Source organism: Mustelus asterias, chromosome 14 (assembly GCF_964213995.1).
Source record: "Mustelus asterias chromosome 14, sMusAst1.hap1.1, whole genome shotgun sequence".
Lineage (NCBI taxonomy): Eukaryota > Metazoa > Chordata > Chondrichthyes > Carcharhiniformes > Triakidae > Mustelus > Mustelus asterias.
This window is the reverse complement of record NC_135814.1, coordinates 83,986,886-84,009,348: the sequence shown is the minus strand read 5'-3', so window position 1 is coordinate 84,009,348 and position 22,463 is coordinate 83,986,886.

Here is a 22,463-nt window from a genome sequence, read left to right as displayed (position 1 = left end):
AACCACTAACGCATCCGCTATTACCTCTGACATTTCTTTCAGTGCCCTGGGATGCATTCCATCCGGGCCCGGGGACTTGTCCACCTTCAGTCCCGTTAGTCTACCAAGCACTGCCTCCCTGGTAACATTAATTGTATTGAGTACCTCTCCTCCTACCAACCCTCTATCGTTAATATTCGGTAAACTATTTGTGTCTTCCACTGTGAAGACCGACACAAGAAACTTATTTAAAGTTTCAGCCATTTCCTCATTTCCCACTATTAAATCCCCCCTCTCGTCCTCCAAGGGTCCAACCTTCACTCTTGCCACTCTATTCCTTTTTATATATTTGTAAAAGCTTTTACTATCATTTTTTATATTTAGAGCTAGCCTAGCTTCATAACTTATCTTTCCTTTCTTTATCGCTTTCTTAGTCGTTCTTTGTTGTTTCTTAAAGTTTTCCCAATCTTCTGATCCTCCGCTATTTTTGGCCACTCTGTACGCATCGGTCTTTAATTTAATACTCTCCTTAATTTCCTTCGTTATCCATGGCTGGTTATCCCTTTTCTTACAGTCCTTCTTTATCACCGGAATATATTGTTGCTGAGTACTGAAAAGGATCTCCTTAAAAATCCTCCACTGTTCCTCAGCTGTCTTACCTACCAGTCTGCTCTCCCAGTCCACCTTAGCCAATTCAGCCCTCATCCTATCGTACTTCCCTCTGTTCAAACAGAGGACAACTGGTATGGGACCCTACTTTCTCCTCTTCCATTTGTACCAGAAATTCGACCATATTGTGATCACTTGACCCAAGAGGGTCCTTCACAAGAACATCCTCAATTCTACCTACCTCGTTACACATTACCAGATCTAAGATAACTCATTCCCTCGTCGGTTCTGGAACATACTGTTCAAGGTAACTATCCCGACAGCATTCTAAGAACTCTTCCTCCATCCCACCCCTTCCAACTTGAGTCAGCCAAACAATATGCAGGTTGAAGTCCCCCATGATTATTGCCGTTCCGTTTTTGCACGCATCCATTATTTGCTTGTTTATAGCCCTCCCCACCTCAACATTATTATTTGGGGGCCTATAGACCACGCCTACTAGTGTCTTTCTCCCCCTACTATTCCTTATCTCTACCCATAACGATTCCACGTTTTGTTCCTTAGAGCCTATGTCATCCCTCACTCCTACCCTGATATTATCTTTTATTAACAGAGCTACCCCACCACCTTTTCCTTCCTGTCTATTCTTCCTAAGTGCCTGATACCCCTGGACATTCATCTCCCAGTCCTGGACTCCCTGCAGCCACGTTTCTGTAATGGCCACTAGATCATACCCATTTGTGCTGATTTGCACCATCAACTCATTAACTTTGTTCCGAATGCTCTGTGCATTCAGGCAAAGTGTCTTTATTCCAGCTTTTATCTGGACCCGATTTGATGAAACGCTATCAACCTCTCCCTCGCCCTCTACTCCTTTAACTACTTGAATGCCCTCATTCACTTGCACTCGCTCCCTCTCCTCTACCATTGATTTCGTAATTCCTCTTACCTCTGCACCCTCCCCCCCATAAATTAGTTTAAAGCCCTATCTACAGCCCTAGTGATACGGTTCGCTAGGACTCTGGTCCCAGCACGGTTCAAACGGAGACCATCCCATCTATACAGGTCCCATCTGCCCAAATACTGGTGCCAATGCCCCATGAATTCAAACCCATTCCTCCCACACCAATCCTTGAGCCACGCATTCGTCTCCTTAATCCTATTAACCCTGCGCCAATTCGCGTGTGGCTCAGGTAGTAATCCAGAGATTACCACCTTGTTGGTTCTGCTTTTTAATTTGTTCTCCAGCTATTCGTACTCCCTCTGCAGATCCTTAGTTCCTGTTTTGTCTATGTCATTGGCACCTACATGGACCACGACAACTGGATTTTCACCCTCCCACTCCAGATTCCTCTGCAGCCCAGATAATACATCCTGGACCCGAGCACCAGGCAGGCGACACAACCTACGGTATTCCTTCTCCTGGTCACAGAGAACAGTGTCTATGCCCTTAACTACACTATCCCCAATTACTACTACATTTCTCTTTGATTTCTCCGTTGCAGCAGCACCCTGCACCCTGTTACTGCCGACAGTTTGCTCGTCCTTCTCGCAGTCATTTTTCCCATCTACACTGGTGGCAAGAACCTCAAATCTGTTGCTCAGATTTAAGGGCTGAGGTTCTTGGGACTTTACCTCCCGCAAACTACTTCCTTTCTTCCCCCCACTGCCCGCCTCACCCGCAGTCACTCCCTGTTGTCCCTGACCCCCAGCTAAGTTAGTCAGTCTAAGGGGCGTGACTTTCTCTTTGTACACATTATCCAGATAGCTCTCCCCTTCCCTGATAAGCCTCAGTGTCTGTAGCTCAGAGTCCAGTTCATCTACCTTGAGCTGGAGATCCTTCAGCAACCAGCACTTACTGCAGACATGGTCCCTGGGGTCCACCTTGGGGCCCACTTGCTCCCACATCATGCAGAAACAGCACATTACATATCCCTCCATACCAATTTACCTTGTATGAGTTGATGTAATTTAAAAGTGAAACCCTACCCTGCCTCTGCCTGTCCTCGCCAGAAATCAGCGTGAGGTTGATTCCCATATGGAAATGTCAATTTTCATATCGTTAGTGAGCCTGGGATAGTATCCTCTGGGCTCGCTAATATCTCCCGCCCTACCCTGCCGGAAGAGGTATCCACCAGCGGGGATTAAAGCTGGTCCCCATCAACAGGGACCAGGCATGACCACCCCGCTGTTGGGGTCAGAAGCCATTGTGCCCTCCCCCAGAAGGTTGGGGACAAGGGGTTGCCCCTTGGGAAGTGCCAGTCTGGCAGATTGGTGATGGTGCGGGGACCCACTGTGCTCTCTGCGTTAAGGATTGGTGGGGTTGGAAGGGAGGGGAGATTGGGGCTGGCCATGGGGAGAGGGGGTCCGGCTGGCAATGGAGATGGAGGGGTCGGGCCGGCCATGGGGAGGGCATCAAGCTGGCCATGGGGAGTGGGGTCCGGCTGGCCATGAGGAGGAGGCCAGGACTGGCCCAAAGGTGCTGGTGATCGGGGCTGGACTGGGGGAGGGGGTTGGGAAAACTGGCGAACAAGATAGTGGGGGGTTAGGGAAACTGGCGACTGGCGGGGGAGGGGGGGCCGGTAGGAAGGTGGGGAGTCAGGGAAGCTGGAAATCAGGGGACAAGGGGCTGAATCATTTGGCCCATCGAGCCTGTACTAACTGCAATCCTATTCCCAGAACGCCACACATTTACCCTGCTAGTCCCCCTGACACTAAGGCGCAATTTATGATGGCCAGTCAACCTAACCGATATATCGTTGGACTGTGGGAGGAAACCGGAGCACCCGGAGGAAACCCATGCAGACACAGGGAGAATGTGCAAGCTCCACACAGTGACCGAGGAGGGAATTGAACCCGGGTCCCTGGCGATGTGAGGCAGCAGTACTAACCATTGTGCCACTGTGCCACCCACCATGCTGGGTGGTGGGATTGGGGAGGCTGGCAATTGGGTGGGCCTGGGAAGCAATCAGGAGGCCGGCGATTAGGAGGTCAGCGATGGGGGAGGGTCAGTGCGCATGTGCCAATCTCCCCACTGAAAGATCAGCGCATGAGCAATGGCCCACCCAGCGCTCTGTTGCTGGCCTCTTGGGCTGGATTAGGCCCACCTCCCATTACCGGCATGAACTCTACCGGTGGACTCTGTGATGCATAGAGTCCCGGAGATTCATTCCTCTCAGTTTGCCCAAAAGATGGGTGGAAAAAACTCCCATTTTCCTGCCCGTTGGGTAGTTAGTTTTTTTGGGGGGAGAATTGCTCCACAAATGTCCATATTTGATACAGCAATAAGTGCTCATGAAAAAAGCTGTGGGCCAGAGAAAAGTGCGATGACTGAACTATAAATGGGGAAACTGTGAGACCATTAAACCATATGTGGCAGCGTTGTGACAATTGGATTTAATGTGCAAGTTTGGTGCATTAACCAATGAACGAAATTAAAATTAATTAATTGAAAATGCTTAAATTCCATGAATTAGGAAGATCTCCTCATGGAAGTTGATGATTTCAGCTTCGGATAAGCCAGAACTTTGGCTTTCTGAATCAAATCTGCCATAGAAATCATAGAATCATAGGACCAATGGCACAGAGACGGCCTTCAGCCAAAACTGGTCCATGCTGACCAAAGTGCCCATCTAAACTAACCCCACTTGCCTACATTTGGCCCATATTCCTCTAAACCTTTCCTATCCATGTATCTGTCCAAATGTCTTTTAAGTGTTGTCAATGTCCCAGCCTCAACCACTTCCTCTGGTAGCTTACTCCACATACATTCCACCTCTGTGTAAAAAAGTTACTCCTCAGGTTCCCATTAATTCTTTCTCCTCTTAACTTAAACCGATGCCCTCTAGTTCTCGATCCTCCAACCCTGGGATAAATACTGAATGCATTCACCCTATCCATGCTTCTCATGGCCTTTTACGCCTCTATAAGATCACCCCTCAGTCTCCTACACTCCAAAGCTCCAATCTCTCCCTATAACTTGATCCGTTGAATCCTGGCAACATCCTTGTAAATCCCTTCTGCACTCCTCCCAGTTCAATAACATCTTTCCTATAGCAACGCGACAGAAACTGAACACAATACTTCAAGTGCAGCCTCATCAACGTCCGTTACAACTGCAACATAACTTTCCAACTTCTATACTCAATGTCCTGACTGATGAAGGCCAGCATGCTAAAAGCCTTCTTCAATGCCCTATCTACCTGCGACTTCACCTTTTGAGAAACGTGCACCTGAACTCCAAGGTCCCTCTGTTCCACGATACTTCCTAAGGTCTTACCTTTCACAGTGAAATTCCTACCTTGATTTCACTTTCCAAAATGCAACACCTCACACTTATCTGCATTGAACTCCATTTGCCATTTCATGGCCCACTTTCCCAGCTGATCAAGATCTTGCTGCAACTTTTGATAACCTTCCTCACTGTCTACAATACCACCTATTTTAGTGTCATTTGCAAATTTTCTGATCATGCCTTGTACAGTCTCATTCAAATTGGTGATATAGATCACAAACAGCAATGGGCCCAGAACTGACCCCACTAGTCACAGGCCTCCAGACTGACAAGCATCCTTCCACCATTACCCTCTGCTTCCTACCATCAAGACAATTGTATATCCCGTTTGCCAGCTTTTCCTGAATTCCATGTCATCTAACCTTCCAGAGCAGCCTCCCATGTTAAGCTACCTCAAAAGCCTTACTGAAGTCCATATGGGCTACATCTACCGCCCTGTCCTCATCAACCTTGCTGGTCACTTCATTAACGAACTCTAACAAATTTGTACAGCATGACCTATCATGCACAAAGCTGTACTGGCTACTGCTAATCAAACCCTGTCTTTCCAAGTGTCTGTCTATCATATCCCTCAGAATCCTGTCTAGTAACTTACCCATCACAGATGTTACGTTTACTGGTCGATAATTTCCAGATTTTTCTTTGCAGCACTTCTTAAATAAGGGCACAACATTTGCTACCGTCCAGTCTTCTGGTACCTCACCTGTGGCTAATGATGATGCAAATATCTCAGCCAGGGCTCCCACAATTTCTTCTCTAGTCTCACGCAGTGTTCTTGGATTTATCTGGTCAGGGCCAGGAGATTTATCCAGCTTCATACATTTTAATATGTCCATCATCTCCTCTACTGTAATGCGAACTGTCCCCAATACATCGCCACTAACTTTCCAAGGTTCCCAAGTCTTCACTACGGTAAACACAGAGGAGAAATACTCATTGAGAATCTCGACCATCTCCTGCGGTCATCTCCTGTCATGTTAGGTATAAAGAGGATTCACTCAGGGTTGCAGGCACCATTCGCCCTATCAGGTCAAGTGCAACAGCTCTGGACAAGGAGACCCCGGTAAGAAGTCTCACAACACCAGGTTAAAGTCCAACAGGTTTATTTGGTAGCACAAACCACAAGCTTTCAGAGCGCTGCTCCTTCATCAGGTGAGTGGGAGTTCTGTTCACAAACAGGGCATATAAAGACACAAATTCAATTTACAAAATAATGTGAACAGAAATGGGATATTTGTATATCCCATTTGCCAGCTACCCTCCAGTCTTCACTATTTGTGAACAGAACTCCCACTCAGCTGATGAAGGAGCAACGCTCTGAAAGCTTGTGGCTTGTGCAACCAAATAAACCTGTTGGACTTTAACCTGGTGTTATGAGACTTCTTACTGTGCTTATCCCAGTCCAACGCCGGCATCTCCACATCAAGGAGACCTCAGCAGCCTTATCAACATGTAAAAATTCCTCTGAGACTAGTCTGAGTCAAAATACAGTAAGGCTTTATTCTCTCCCTTGAAAGCGGAAGTCAAAGTTCTCTCTGAACATAGAAAAGTGGGGATCTTTATACAGCATGGCTTCTAATACCAGTCATGACTCAAACACCAGATCAGTCATGACTCAAAAATACATTTACAGCCTCTGGTCACGAAGCAAACTCCAAATCAGTTACAAATCAAAGTACAATTCACAACTGCTGGTCACAAAATAAACTCCGGTTTCCTGCTCTTCCGCGGTTTCCCCTTTGAAGCTACCGGCGCAATTGCAGCTGTCCCAGCGGGGAGTCTTCCTGTCAAACGGCCGTATCGCACTCCACATCTTTCCTCAAACCACACACAAGCTTGTAGAAAAGGTAAAACTTTACAATTAACATTCACATTGACTGTCTATCGTTATAAGAATAAGAGTTTAAAGAATGAATAACTTGTATTAATGCCAGAGGCAGTATAAACCTGCGGAGTTTAGCCACAATGAAGGGTTATGTTTGTGATGCATTCTAAGTACAAAGTTCAACTTTTGAGGTACAAAATGCATTAACCCTTTAGATACAAAATACATTGAGTACCAAAAACATTAACCCTTTCCCTTCTCCAAACACATACCCACCAAAGTCAGCTGCCTTCAAAACTAACTGTGGAAATGCTCACTGAGTCACAACACCATGTCCAGCTCGAGGGGAAAAGTATAACTCAAGCTTGAAGTGGAATCATTTCACAAAGGTGTGTCGGCTGCCAATGAAAACTTCAGCGGTTCGACATGCAGAAGATTCTGTTCCTGAGAATTAGGTACAACATGTGTACACCATCACACAAGTTAAAGCAGCAGGTCACGTTACTGAGTGCTCAGTCGGGGACAAATTTTACAAATGTGTATGGGAAACCATTCCAGTGTAACGGGTGTAAGGCCTTGTTTTGGATGCTCTTCTTCCCGCAGTGACATTTATGGATATCAGGGCGGCACAATGGTCAGCACTGCTGCCTTACAGTGCCAGGGACCCGGGTTCGATTCCCAGCTTGGATCACTGTCTCTGTGGAGTCTGCACATTCTCTCCATATCTGTGCGGGTTTCCTCCAGGTGGTCTGGTTTCCTCCCACAGTCCAAAAGAAGTGCTGCCTAAGAGCATTGGCCATGCTAAATTCTCCCTCAGTGTATCCAAACAGGCACCAAAGTGTGGCAAGTAGGGTATTTCAAGAAGAAATTAGATATAGGTCTTGGGGCTAAATGGGATCAAGGGATATGGGAGGAAGGGTGGATCAGGATATTGAATTTGATGATCAGCCATGATCAAAATGAATGGCAGAGCAGGCTTGAAGGGCTGAATGGCCTACTCCTGCTTCTAGTTTCTATGTTTCTATGTTTCCTTGAAAGCACACTCGATTAAATGCTGCTTTGATGCCAAGGGCAGTCATTCTCACCTCAGCTCTGGAATTTAGTTCTTTTGTCCATGTTTGGACTAAGACTGGAATGAGTTCAGGATCTGTGTGGTTCTGGTGGAATCCAAACTTGATATCAGTGAGCAGATTATCACTTGTGTAAGTGCTGCTTGATAGCATTGTCACTGACACCTTCCATCCATTTGCTGCTGATTAAAAGTGGAATGATGGGGTGGAAATTGCCCAGATTGGATTTCCTCTGCCTTTGCTGGACAGAAACAGACATGGAAAATTTTCCACATTGTCGGGGAGGTGTCAATTTCAAATCTGTACTGGGATGGCACAGCCAGGGATGCAGCTAGTTCTAGAGCTCACGTTTTCAGCATTACAGCTGGGCCACAGCCTTTGCTGTGTTTGCTGCACTCGGTCATTTCTTAATATCATGTGAAGTGAATTGAATTGGCTGAAGGTTGGTACCTATGGTGCTGGGACTTTTTTTACATTTGTTCATGGGATGTGGGGGTTGCTGACTGGGCCAGTATTTATTGCCCATTCCTGGGGGCATTTAAGAGTCAACCACATTGCTGTGAGTCTAGAGTCACATGTAGGCCAGACCACGTACAAACAGATTTCCTTCCCCAAAGGGCATTAGTGAATCTGATGGGTTTTTGCGACAATCGACAACGGTTTCATGGTCATCAGTAGATTCTTAATTCCAGATTTTTTTATTGATTTCAAATTTCGCCATCTGTCCCTGGGTCTTTGGATTACTAGTCCAGCAACAATGCCACTGCACCACTGCAGACCAGACCAAGGTGGATCATCCACTCGGCACTTCTGGCTGAAGTTGATTGTCATTTGCTCTCAAGTTCTGGACTCCTCCATCATTCAGGATGTGATGCTCATTCATAACTGGATGTGGCAGGACAGCAGAACTTTGAATTGATCTGAGATGTTGATTGTGGAATCATTTAACTCTTCCGAAGGCGTTCTACTATAGTCTGCTCTTTGCCATGCATGCAGTTTTTTGTTGTGGTTTGAGAAGGATTGGCCTGGTGCTGCTCTTGACCTGCTGTCCTACATGCTGCTTTGAAACCATAAGACCATAAAATATAAGAGCAGAATTAGACCATTCAGCCCATCAGGTCTGCTCCGCCATTCAATCATGGTTTATAGGTTTCTCAATCCCATTCTCCCACCTTTTCCCTGCAACGTTTGATCCCTTTACCAATCAAGAACACATCTATCTATAAACACACTCAATGACCTGGCCTCCATTGCCTTCTGTGGCAATGAATTCCATAGATTCACCACCCTCTGGCTGAAGAAATTCCTCCTCATCTCTGTTCAAAAGGATTGTCTCTTTACTCTGAAGCTGTGCCCTCGATCCTTGTCTCTCCTACTACTTGAGCAGCATGAAATGATCTGAGTTTATCCCATTTAGCATTGGGGCAATGCTGCACAACACAGTGGACATGTCCTCAGATGGAGACGGACCTGTGCATCGGCGCAGGTGGATTGATGAGAATGAGAACGAGTAGGTTTAACTTCATGTCGATTCTCTCACCATCTGCCACAAGTCAAATCTGGCAGTTTTGGCCTTCACGACTCAGCCAGATCACTCAGTGCTACTGCGCTACACTTGGTGATGGAACATTGAATTCTCCAACTCACAATAGTGTTACATTCCCAATAACTTTTTAAAAAGAAATTCAATCTTCCAGTAACTGACCGAAAGCAGTATTGACTGAACATTATTTTTCAGGCAATTTATAGTTTTAATTACAGAAAAGTTTGCACTTGGTTTAAAGCATGTAGGGGCCTGAAAAAAAGGATAAATGAAAGAAAAATGAAAAGAGTGTGTTTTCTTGAAATATGGGTAAATTTAATGAAAAAGACATTTACCATTGTTCTTGTTTTCTTGTGAGTTTCAATATCCTGTTTACTGGGCCAAATACCGTGAACAGATACTGTTTGTTTGAGTGATGTAAGCGAAGCCAATCTGTTTTCTCGAGAGCTGCACTTTAAGCCAATCAGATTACTTAGGGGGAGGGAAAAGGAAAAACGGCGGGAGGCAGAGGAAGCTGCAGTGGGGAGACACACGTGGGGAAGAGGAGCTGTTTCCATGCGGTTAAAAACCCAGTTTTAACATCGAGGCAAATAATATTTGTAGACTAACATACTTCACAGTATGGGCACAAATATTACTGTGCAGTTAAAGCTCATGTTTGTCGCAGTTTAGTAACTTGTTTTTTCCAGTTTGAAGTGAAAGGCAGCAAGGTTTAGTTCTGTTTGTTATTTTCATTACTGATGAGAAAAAGTGTAAAGCGCATCGTCTTGTACTCTCAAGCGTGGACGTTTCTGCTAGAAACTGCCAGTGAGGGACAGTCAGCTATAAACACCGGGTGTAGTTTTCACTGAGAAGACGGAGAGAACGAGGATTAGCTGAAGCTAACTTGCTAAGTAGCACTGCCGAGGAGGACAGACTTCAGCGGACTGGACCTGCGTCACTACACGGACAGCTTGCTGCATTTTCTTTTCCTGCTGCATCATCTTCCCGCTCGCAGACCCTTCTGGACTGTGTGTGTCGTGGTTGCGTGAGTAACTGGAGACTGTACTATCAGACACTGAACGGTATCAGCAGTGTGTTGTTGAGGGCGTGTTTTCTTCATATGTGCACCAACGTATGGGCCCCAACGTTTATAAATCCAAGCGCTTGGTAATATTTTGAACATTTCTCAGGGTTGAAACTGTTTAATTGAAAAATCTTTACTTTGGGACTCTTTACCTGTTTTATGAGACGCAACAATGCAAGAAAATAAATTTATTTTTGTTATTCCTTTTGCAGGGTTGTCCTGAACCTTTTCTTATTATAAGGTTTACATACTTACCATTTTAGGAGGCACCGCGCTATTATTAATAGGTTATTACTCTAGATTGCAACTGCATACACTAATCCTTTTCATTAACGCCTGTATTAACATTTATTGGTAAATAGGAAATTTAGCCTCGCTCAACACCAACCGCTAAGAACTCAGGATCCTGTTAATTGAACATTTACATAGTAGCCCCTTATAACATCAAGCACATCCCAGGTACCGCTTTACTTAACTCAGCTGGTCAGAGCATATAGTTGTCAGCAGGGGATTATAAACACTATTATACTTCCTCTGTCCCTTAAGTGTACACTTCATTCTCCAGGAAGCATTCCAAAGTGATTCCTAGCTCCCAAGAGCTTGCTGTTTCTTTTCCTTTCCCATCTGGGTAACTCCTAATCCCACATCTGACTTTCACAGTGAGGGATGAATTTAAGATTCTTCCTTCTAGAATCTCCTCCCCTCATTTTAATCCTCACAAACCTTGTCTCTTCAATCCTAGCAAAAACCCTCATTCACATTATGCATGGGAAACAATGGAGTCTTGCTACCCCGCCACTAAATTCTCTTACCTCTCTCCCTCTCTTGTAAATCCTTGCAGATTGTCCCACTTTGTGAAGTTCAGTGATATTTCAGGAGCACTTATAACTCAATCCTACAATAGCTTCCTTAGGACTCTTCCCTTCTCAAAGCCCATCTCCAACATGAATCACAAGGACCTTGTATCCAGGTATACATGCTAATAAGCTAGCTGCTAGATTCTCCAACTTCATTCTATCTTGGAATTGACCATACAGTTTAAGGTATAACCATTCGAGGGAAGGCGATGGCCAAGTGGTATTATCACTAGACATTTAACCCAGCAACTCAGCTAATGTTTTGGAGGCCCAAGTCTGAATCCTGCCACGGCAACTGGTGGAATTTGAATTCAATTGAAAGAAATCTGGAATTAAGAATCTACTGATGACCACGAAACCATTGTCGATTGTCGGAAAAACCCATTTGCTTCACTAATATGCTTGAGGAAAGGAAACCTGCCATCTTTACTAGGTCTGGCCGATATGTGTGTAGCTCCAGAGCCACAGTAACATGGCTGACTCTCAACTGCCCTCTGAATTGGCCGAACAAACCAGTCAGTTTCAAGGGCAACCAGGGATGGTCAACAGAAACATAGAAACATAGGCAATTCTGCCCTTTGAGCCTGCTCTGCCATTCATTTTTATCATGGCTGATCATCCAATTCAGTATCCTGATCCCTCCTTCCCCCCATGTCCGTTGGTCTCATTAGCCCCAAGAGCTATATCTAATTTCTCCTTGAAATCAGACAAGATTGTGGCCTCAACTACTTTCTGTGGTTGTGAATTCTACACATTCACCACCCTCGACTGTGAAGACATTTCTCCTCACCTCAGTTCGAAAAGGTTTACCCCTTATCCACAAACTACGATCACTAGTTCTGGACTCCCCCACCACCAGGAACATTCTTTCTGAATCTACCCTGTCTAACCCTGTTAAAATTTTATAAGTTTCTATGAGATCCCCTCTCACTCTTCTAACCTCCAGTGAATACAATCCTAACTGACTTAATGTCTCCTTGTATGACAGACCTGCCATCGCAGGAATCAGCCTGGTAAACCTTCACTGTACTCCCTCCATAGCAAGGACATCCTTCCTCAGATAAACGCACCAAAACTGCACACGATACTCCAGGTGTGGCCTCACCAATGCCCTATACAATTGCAGCAAAACATCCCTATCCATAAATGCTGATCAGTCAGCGATGCACATGTCCCAGGAATGAATTTTTTTTAAATGACAAAAACCTGACATTTCTCACCTCCCTGTGACGTGTAAACTAACAGTCTATCCGTCATCAGCACAGCTTGTCATTGTATGCAGATGTTGCTGAAAAGAGAGGCATGTTGTCGAAGTTTTCCCTCTCACACACATCAGGACAAATGCAAGAATGTCAAATTTCAAACAATCACAAAAATTTATACTGCAGGAGAAACGAGTGCTGATTGGCTGACCAGTTGACTCTGAATGTATATTCAAAGCCAGCTACATCAGCAACCAATTTAAGATCATTAGTCAAACTCAAGGCTCATTTATGCTTGTTGGATATGACACACATTCATACTCGGGGACCTATATTCTGCAAAGGGATGTATTCAAGCCATGCGCCTTTATAAATTACCGCGGAGTTGGGAAGCTGCTGCTTTCCTTTGCTTTCTCCTTGGCCAATCAGAGCCGACTTGCCAAACAATCAGCTAAATTTTTTTCCTGCAAAATGAATTGTTGCAATTGTTTGAAATTTGCAATTCTTGCATTTGTCCTGAAAAGGACAAAACAAAAAGCTTTGCCAACATGTCTGTCTTTTCAGCAATATTCTTGTTCCGTGCAGTCAAACGACTGTCTTTTTACAGTCAGGAATATTTTCCATCTTTTTCCCCGTACAACCGCTAACCTTTAAATAGCAAGCCATCCAGGTTTGTTGTTGGGCAGAATTCAGAATAGGTCACACGGCCCCTTCATTCCTCTGTTCCACCTTAAATTAAGGAGACAGCCCAAAAACATAACAATCGTACAAAGGGCATCTTTGTAATAATGCACTCTGTACCCTTAACACTCTCAGTGTCTCTCCCAAGAGGTGTTGAATATGGAGGAGCACTTATTCATCAGCTATGGGTGAGTACTAGGTACGAGATTGGAATTGATGCTAAAGAATGAAGTATTTGCACTCACAGAGCATCATTCACAATCTCAGCACATCCCAAAGCTCTTCAATTATTCTAATGTTGAGAAATAGCCATATAAACTAATGGTAGGAATCTTTTTATAACAAGATTCCTTGAGATATTTTTATCAAGTGAGGTTTGTTCCCAACCTATTTTCAATGTAATGCATCACACTCCCCTGGAGTATTCTCTGCCTCACTTCCTCAAACCCATTGGGCCAAAGCTGCTCTGAAGCTCTCCCCACCCTAACCCTGACCTTATATCATTCTCGAGCTTCTCCCCCATTTCCCCTCATGATCTTTTAAAAAACATCTTGCTTGAAAAACCATCTCCTGCATCCCTGGGTGGCACGGTGGCACAGTGGTTGGCGCTGGTGCTTCACAGCCAGGGACTCATGTTCATTTTCCGGCTCGGGTCACTGTCTGTGCGGAGTCTGCAAATCCTCCCCGTGTCTGCGTGGGCTTCATCTGGGTGTTCCGGTTTCCTCCCACAGTCCAAAGGATGTGCTGCTTAGGTGCATTGGCCAGGCTAAATTTTCCCTCAGTGTACCTGAACAGGTGCTGGAGCGTGGTGACTCGGGGACTTTCACAGTAACTTCACTGCAGTGTTAATGTCAGCCTAATAATGTGATACTAATAAATATGGCACTATTCCCATTAAATTTATGACTACCCAACATTGCTTCCTGTTCACCAGGTTACCTGACATTCTTAATCATCAGGCTTCATCTGTTATCGTCCCTGTTTCCTTCAAATCTGCCTTCTCCTGTGCTCATCACGACAGATGCACTGGTGGAGTATCAGGCCCAGTAAGCTGAAGCAAAGCAGGCCAAATAAAGTATTGCTTGGCAGAGGACTTTATGGCCAGGGAAATAGTGCCTATAGGTGCCATATAAATGGAATAATCTCCCATTGACCCCCCTATTAACAACACCCTGAGATTGAACCTGTGGTAGTGCCAGTGTAATGTACAGCCTGTTCAGTTAGCATCCGTCCAATATGCAGGCTGTTTTTGTCTGGTTATGTACTCTTAAATTCCCTGTATGCTGTGCGCTAAAACACTGCATGTTTTGCAAAAATCTCAGTTAATTAATTCATAATCTCCTATTGCACAAACCTCAACAAGATCTGCAGCCCATTGTAATATCGACCTATTTACAGGTTTACTGCCAGTTTCTTGGTCCAACATTTTTCTGCTTCTGTATTTACCCATTTTATTGAGAATTATACAGCTGAGATCATTGCGGTAAATTATTTGCTCTGAGTTGAACAAATGTCAGTGCTGTATGGGACAATTTCTATGAGGATCCAAATCTAAGGGAGTTAACCACGATGAAAGTGATAGAGTATTTTATTATGGTCACAAATGTTTTATAATAATAGATTAGAAATCCCTCATGCGTCTGAAAGATCCGATAGTTGAACAAGATGCACCCCAGTCACTGAATCTCCTGTATTCACCGGGTCTCATGAAGTACTGTCGGCCTCTGTAGTTGGGATGTTCATAGAAGATCCAGTAACCGTCCATCACATGGCAGGAGTGAATGTCACGGTAACGGAAACGATCGTAGACAGAGGGACAGTCATCCATGAATTCCATCATCTGTCCCCCAAAGTCAGGCCTCTTGTAAATCCTCATTCTGTAGTTTCCATCTCGGTACTGGAATAGAAATAAGATGAAATTATAAATCTCCATTTGGTACATGTAGATAAAAATAAACATTATGAAAGAAGGAATATAATGGAGCCCATTTGATGACATCAACAATGAGAACAAAACTGAGATAATTCACTAACATCGATTTAATAGGTCAGTAATGTTTGCGACTGTTTCTCTGAGTGGAAGAAGTTTTCTCTTTCCTATAATGTGTTTAAAACTTACAAAAAGAAAATTAGGTCAGTACAAAAAGATACAAGAGTCTGAGGTCACGTACCAACCAACTTAAGAACAGTTTAGAAACATAGAAACATAGAAAACTACAGCACAAAACAGGCCCTTCAGCCCCACAAGTTGTGCTGAACATATCCCTACCTTTTAGGCCTACCTATAACCCTCCATCCTATTAACAAAGAACAACAAAGAACAATACAGCACAGGAACAGGCCCTTCGGCCCTCCAAGCCCGCGCCGCTCCCCGGTCCAGGATTGAATCCTGAATCCAGGATCCCCGCCCAATTTTCCAGCCTATCTACATACTAATATCCTATGGTTTTGTGAGAGGGAGGTCATGCCTCACTAACCTGGTGGTGTTTTTTGAAGAAGTGACCAAAATGGTTGACGAAGGAAGGGCCGTGGATGTTGTCTATATGGACTTTAGTAAAGCGTTTGACAAAGTCCCTCATGGTAGGCTAGTGAAAAAGGTTGGATCCCATGGGATAAAGGGGGAGGTGGCTAGGATAAAGGAGTTTGCGGACGACACAAAACTGGCAGGACTTGCAGATAGTGAGGAACATTGTCAGAGGCTACAGAAGGATATAGATAGGCTGGAAATTTGGGCAAGGAAATGGCAGATGGAGTTCAATCCTGATAAATGCGAAGTGATGCATTTTGGTGGGAATAATGTAGGGAGGAGCTACACGATAAATGGAAGAACCATAAAGGGTGTAGAGACGCAGAGGGACCTGGGTGTGCAAGTCCACAGATCTTTGAAGGTGACGTCACAGGTGGAGAAGGTGGTGAAGAAGGCATATGGCATGCTTGCCTTTATAGGACGGGGCATAGAGTATAAAAGTTGGGGTCTGATGTTACAGATGTATAGAACGTTGGTTCGGCCGCATTTGGAATACTGCGTCCAGTTCTGGTCGCCACACTACCAGAAGGACGTGGAGGCTTTGGAGAGAGTACAGAGGAGGTTTACCAGGATGTTGCCTGGTATGGAGGGGCTTGGTTATGAGGAGAGATTGGGGAAACTGGGGTTGTTCTCCTTGGAAAGACGGAGGATGAGGGGAGACTTAATAGAGGTGTATAAAATTATGAAAGGCATAGATAGGGTGAACGGTGGGAAGCTTTTCCCCGGGTCGGCGGTGACGTTCACGAGGGGTCATAGGTTCAAGGTGAAGGGGGGGAGGTTTAACACAGATATCAGAAGGACATATTTCACACAGAGGGTCGTGGGGGCCTGGAATGTGTTGCCGGGCAAGGTGGTGGAGGCGGACACACTGGGAACATTTAAGACTTATCTAGACAGCTATATGAATGGAGTGGGAATGGAGGGATACAAAAGAGTGGTCTAGTTTGGACCAGGGAGCGGCGCGGGCTAATTGTTCCTTGTTTCTCGTTTCAAGGCTTCATTCTATGATCATCTTGCTGGTGCCAGTACAGAGCGAGACTGCGGATAGTTGGGAACCTGTCTCGGGGGCAGGGAATTCATATGGTGTTCGTGGAAGTGGAAATGACTAGGGTTGGGAAGCATTTTCCGATCTGGGCCATTGTGATCTCCTGGACTCGTTTCGATCGCCTCAGGGGGTCGGAGAGGAATTTCCCAGATTTTTTTTTCCCCATATTGGCCCTGGGGTTTTTCACTCTGGGTTTTCGCCTCTCCCTGGAGATCACATGGTCTGGAATGGGGGGGTGGGGGTGAGTTAATAGGTTGTAATGAACAAAGCATCGTAGCTGTGAGGGACAGCTCGGTGGATAGGATATTGGTATGTAGATAGGCTGGAAAATTGGGCGGGGATCCTGGATTCAGGATTCAATCCTGGACCGGGGAGCGGCGCGGGCTTGGAGGGCCGAAGGGCCTGTTCCTGTGCTGTATTGTTCTTTGTTCTTTGTTTGTTCTATCCACCGAGCTGTCCCTCACAGCTACGATGCTTTGTTCATCACAACCTATTAACTCACCCCCACCCCCCCATTCCAGACCATGTGATCTCCAGGGAGAGGCGAAAACCCAGAGTGAAAAACCCCAGGGCCAATATGGGGAAAAAAAAATCACAAACAGCAGAGGTCCCAATACAGAGCCCTGCGGAACACCACTAGTCACAGGCCTCCAGCCGGAAAAAGACCCTTCCACTACCACCCTCTGTCTTCTATGACCAAGCCAGTTCTCCACCCATCTAGCTACCTCCCCCTTTATCCCATGAGATCCAACCTTTTTCACTAGCCTACCATGAGGGACTTTGTCAAACGCTTTACTAAAGTCCATATAGACAACATCCACGGCCCTTCCTTCGTCAACCATTCTGGTCACTTCTTCAAAAAACACCACCAGGTTAGTGAGGCATGACCTCCCTCTCACAAAACCATGCTGACTATCGTTAATGAGTTTATTCCTTTCTAAATGCGCATACATCCTATCTCTAAGAATCTTCTCCATTAAGTCCCATGTACTCATCCAGGAGTCTCTTGAAAGACCCTATTGAGTTTGCCTCCACCACCACTGATGGCAGCCGATTCCACTCGCCCACCACCCTCTGTGTGAAAAACTTCCCCCTAACATTTCCCCTGTACCTACCCCCCAGCACTTTAAAACTGTGTCCTCTCGTAGCAGCCATTTCCACCCTGGGAAAAAGCCTCTGAGAGTCCACCCGATCTATGCCTCTCAACATCTTATACACCTCTATTAGGTCTCCTTTCATCCTACGCCTCTCCAAGGAGAAAAGACCGAGCTCCCTCAGCCTATCCTCATAAGGCATGCCACTCAATCCAGGCAACATCCTTGTAAATCTCCTCTGCACCCTTTCAATCTTTTCCACATCCTTCCTGTAATCCTTCCGCCAGGTTCTTCCCTGCTGCCATCAGACTTTTGAATGGAACTACGGGCCCGATTTTACCATTTTCATTCTAAGTGCTGAATCTGGGCGCAATTCAGATCCGACTTGGAAATCTGTTCTCAGGCGCCCCCATACGCACTTAGCTTGAAAAAGAAATCACGGTCTGAATCACGCTGTGGGCGGGGCTTATCGCACCTGAAACGTTTGGAGCTCTGAACTGCGCATGCGCAGTGAGAAAAAAATAATTTAAAAACCCGCCCTTGTCGCATTGCTCCCGGGCCGCAAAAAACGGATAAAGCGGCCTGGGAATGATGGCCCCCACAGACGTTGCCCCACCCCCACAACATAACTGTCCCCCTTATTCACCCACCTCCCTCACTACCCAGACCAATCGCGACCCTCTGCCCCACTTCTCCCCCACCGATCACCCGCAGAGTGGCAGCGGTCCCCCCGCCCCACCCCGTCTCTCCCCTCACCAGAGAATGATCGGGTGTCCCTCCTCCTGACCAACCAGGTACCAATCTGGCCTCCCTCTGCCTCCCCCCACCACCACACCACCAAACAATAATCTGACTTCCCTCTGCACCCTGCCTCCCTCCGCCAGAGAACAATCTGGCCTCCCTCTGCCCTCCTCCCTCCCCCCCTGCCCCCCAACCAGACAACAATCTGGCCTCCCTCCCCCCCCCCCACCACCCCACCAGAGAGCGATCTGGCCTCCCTCAACCACCCCCCCCCCAACCAGAGATACATCTGACCCGCCTCCCCAACCCCCCCCCCGACACCCCCCCCCCGACACCACCACCACCACCCCCCACCCCCCACACCCTCACCACCACCGATCTGAGTCAGAGAGCCGTTGGAAGCCCTGAACTTACCTTTTCAGAAGCTGGGGCACCCTAAACAGACCTTTGCCGAGCATGTCTGTTTCGCGCCGAATCTGGACGTGCGAACGCGATGGTGAAGGGGGAAATGCTGGCAAAGTTGGGCGGGCAGCCCATTAATTCAATTTAAATGCATGCAAATGCATTTAAATCGCCGTTGCGCCCATTTCGGGCGCGATTTGGATCGCTGCCATTTTCGGGCCTTGGTAAAGTGGGCATCTGCGCAGACGCGGGCACGGATCGCGTTAATGGCCTCACGCACGACTTTATCAGGTTTTCGCGCCTGTTTTTGGGCGCGACGCAATGGTAAAATCTGGCCCTACCTCATATTAAATTGATCTTTCTCTGCACCCCAGCTATGACTATAACACTACATTCTGCTCCCTCACCTTTCCATCTCTATGAATGGCATGGTTTGTTTGTATAGCGTGCAAGAAACAATGTTTTTCACTATATACAAATGCATGTGACAATAATAAATCAAATCAAATCAAGTATATGTGAACCTTTTGTAGCCAGTCATATTTTGACTTATTTATACATGACTTTATTAATTAGTTAATTTCTACACTGTGCTAACTTGGTGTTCAGGGGCAACTATCTGATCGATTGCAAATAAATGTTAACAATTTCAAAGAGTTTTACAGCAAGCTGTCATCATAAGACATCGAGAGCTAAAAGTTCTGAGACAGAGTCATGTATGACTCAAAAACTTAAATCTGTTTCTCTCTTCACAGATGCTGTCAAATCTGCAAAGTATTTCCAGCTCTTCAGTTTTCATTTCAGATTTCCAGCATCTGGAACTTTGTATTTTTATTTAATACTAATAACTAACTTCCCAGTTTGTGTAACTATTGACTTACAACCAATCCACAAAGCTTAACAACAGCTACAGAATTACAAGGGCTGTTACTAACCTCAGTAAGAGTTTTAACAACACCAGGTTAAAGTCCAACAGGTTTATTCGGTAGCAAATGCCATTAGCTTTCGGAGCCCTGCTCCTACGTCAGATGGAGTGGATATCTGCGCTCCCACTGCGCTCTCTGCATTAAGGATTGGTGGGGTTGGAAGGAAGTGGAGATTGGGGCTGGCCATGGGGAGAGGGGGTCCGGATGGCAATGGAGTGGGGGGGTTGGGCTGGCCATGGAGAGGGGGCCGGGATTGGCCCTAAGGTGCTAGCAGCCGGGGCTGGACTGGAGGACGGGGTTGGGAAAACTGGTCACCAGGACGGTGGGGGGTTAGGGAAACTGGCAGTCGGGGGGTGCGGAGGTGGGGAGTCAGGGAAGCTGGCAATTGGGGAAGAGGGGGTGAATCATAGAATCCCTACAGTACAGAAGGGGGCCATTCGGCCCATCGAGTCTGTGCCTATCGCAATCCCACCCAGGCCCTATTCTCAGAATGCCACACATTTACCCTGCTAGTCCCCCTGTCACTAAGGAGCAATTTATGATGGCAAATCAATTTAACCCACACATCTTTGGACTGTGGGGGGAAACTGGAGCACCCGAAGGAAACCCATGCAGACACGGGGAGAACGTGCAAACTCCACACAGACACTGACCTGAGGCCAGAATTGAACCCGGGTCCCTGGCGATGTGAGGCAGCAGTGCTAACCATTGTGCCACTGTGCCATCCACCGTGCTGGGTGGTGGGGTTGGGGAGGCTGGCAATTGGGTGGGCCCGGGAAACAATCAGGAGGCCGATTGGGAGGTCAGCGATGGGGGAGGGTCAGTGCGCATGTGCCAATCTTCCCACTGAAAGATCGGGGCATGAGCAATGGCCCACCCAGCGCTCTGTTGCTGGCCTCTTGGGCTGGATTAGGCCCCATCTCCCATTACCGGCATGAACTCTGGTGGACTCTGTGATGCATAGAGTCCCGGAGATTCATTCCCCTCAGTTTGCCCAAAAGATGGGTGGAAAAAACTCCCATTTTCCTGCCCGTTGGGTAGTTAGTTTTTTTTGGGAGAATTGCTCCACAAATGTCCATATTTGATACAGCAATAAGTGTTCAAGAAAAAAGCTGTGGGCCAAAGAAAAGTGCGATGACTGAACTATATACGGGGAAACTGTGAGACCATTAAACCATATGTGGCAGCGTTGTGACAATTGGATTCAATGTGCAAGTTTGGTGCATTAACCAATGAACGAAATTAAAATTAATTAATTGAAAATGCTTAAATTCCATGAATTAGGAAGACCTCCTCATGGAAGTTGATGATTTCAGCTTCAGATAAGCCAGAATTTTGGCTTTCTGAATCAAATCTGCCATAGAAATCATAGAATCATAGGATCAATGGCACAGAGACAGGCCTTCAGCCAAAACTGGTCTATGCTGACCAAAGTGCCCATCTAAACTAACCCCACTTGCCTGCATTTGGCCCATATTCCTCTAAACCTTTCCTGTCCATGTATCTGTCCAAATGTCTTTTAAGTGTTGTCAATGTCCCTGCCTCAACCACTTCCTCTGGTAGCTCATTCCACATATGTACCACCCTCTGTGTAAAAAGGTTACTCCTCAGGTTCCCATTAATTCTTTCCCCTTTTCACTTAAACCTATACCCTCTAGTTCTCGATCCCCCAACACTGGGCTGAGCGCATTCACCCTATCCATGCCTCTCATGATTTTTACACCTCTGTAACATCACTCCTCAGTCTCCTACACTCCAAAGAAAAAGGTCCTAGCCACTCCAATCTCTCCCTATAACTCAGTCCATTGAATTGTGGCAACATCCTTTTAAATCTCTTCAGCACTCTTTCCAGTTCAATAACATCTTTCCTATAGCAACACGAGCAAAACTGAACACAATACTCCAGGTGCAGCCTCACCAAGGTCCATTACAACTGCAACAAAACTTCCCAACTTCTATACTCAATGCCCTGACTAATGAAGGCCAGCATGCTAAAAGCCTTCTTTAATTCCCTATCTACCTGTGACTCCACCTTTCGAGAAATTTGCACCTGAACTCCAGGGTCCCTCTATTCCACAGTACTCCCTAAGGTCCTATCATTCACTGTGAAAGTCCTATTTTGATTTGACTTCCCAAAATGCAACACCTCACACTTATCTGTATTGAACTCCATTTGCCATTTCTTGGCCCATTTCCCCAGCTGATCAAGATCTTGCTGCAACTTTTGATAACCTTCCTCACTGTCTACAATACCACCTATTTTAGTGTCATTTGCAAGCTTACTGATCATGTCTTGTACATTCTCATCCAAATTGGTGATATAGATAACAAACAGCAATGCAGGCAGCACTGACCCCTGAGGCACAGCACTAGTCACAGGCCTCTCGTCCAGCAAGCACCCTTCCACCATTACAAAGAACAAAGAACAGTACAGCACAGGAAACAGGCCCTTCGGCCCTCCAAGCCTGTGCCGCTCCTTGGTCCAACTAGACCAATCGTTTGTATCCCTCCATTCCCAGGCTGCTCATGTGACTATCCAGGTAAGTCTTAAACGATGTCAGCGTGCCTGCCTCCACCACCTTACTTGGCAGCGCATTCCAGG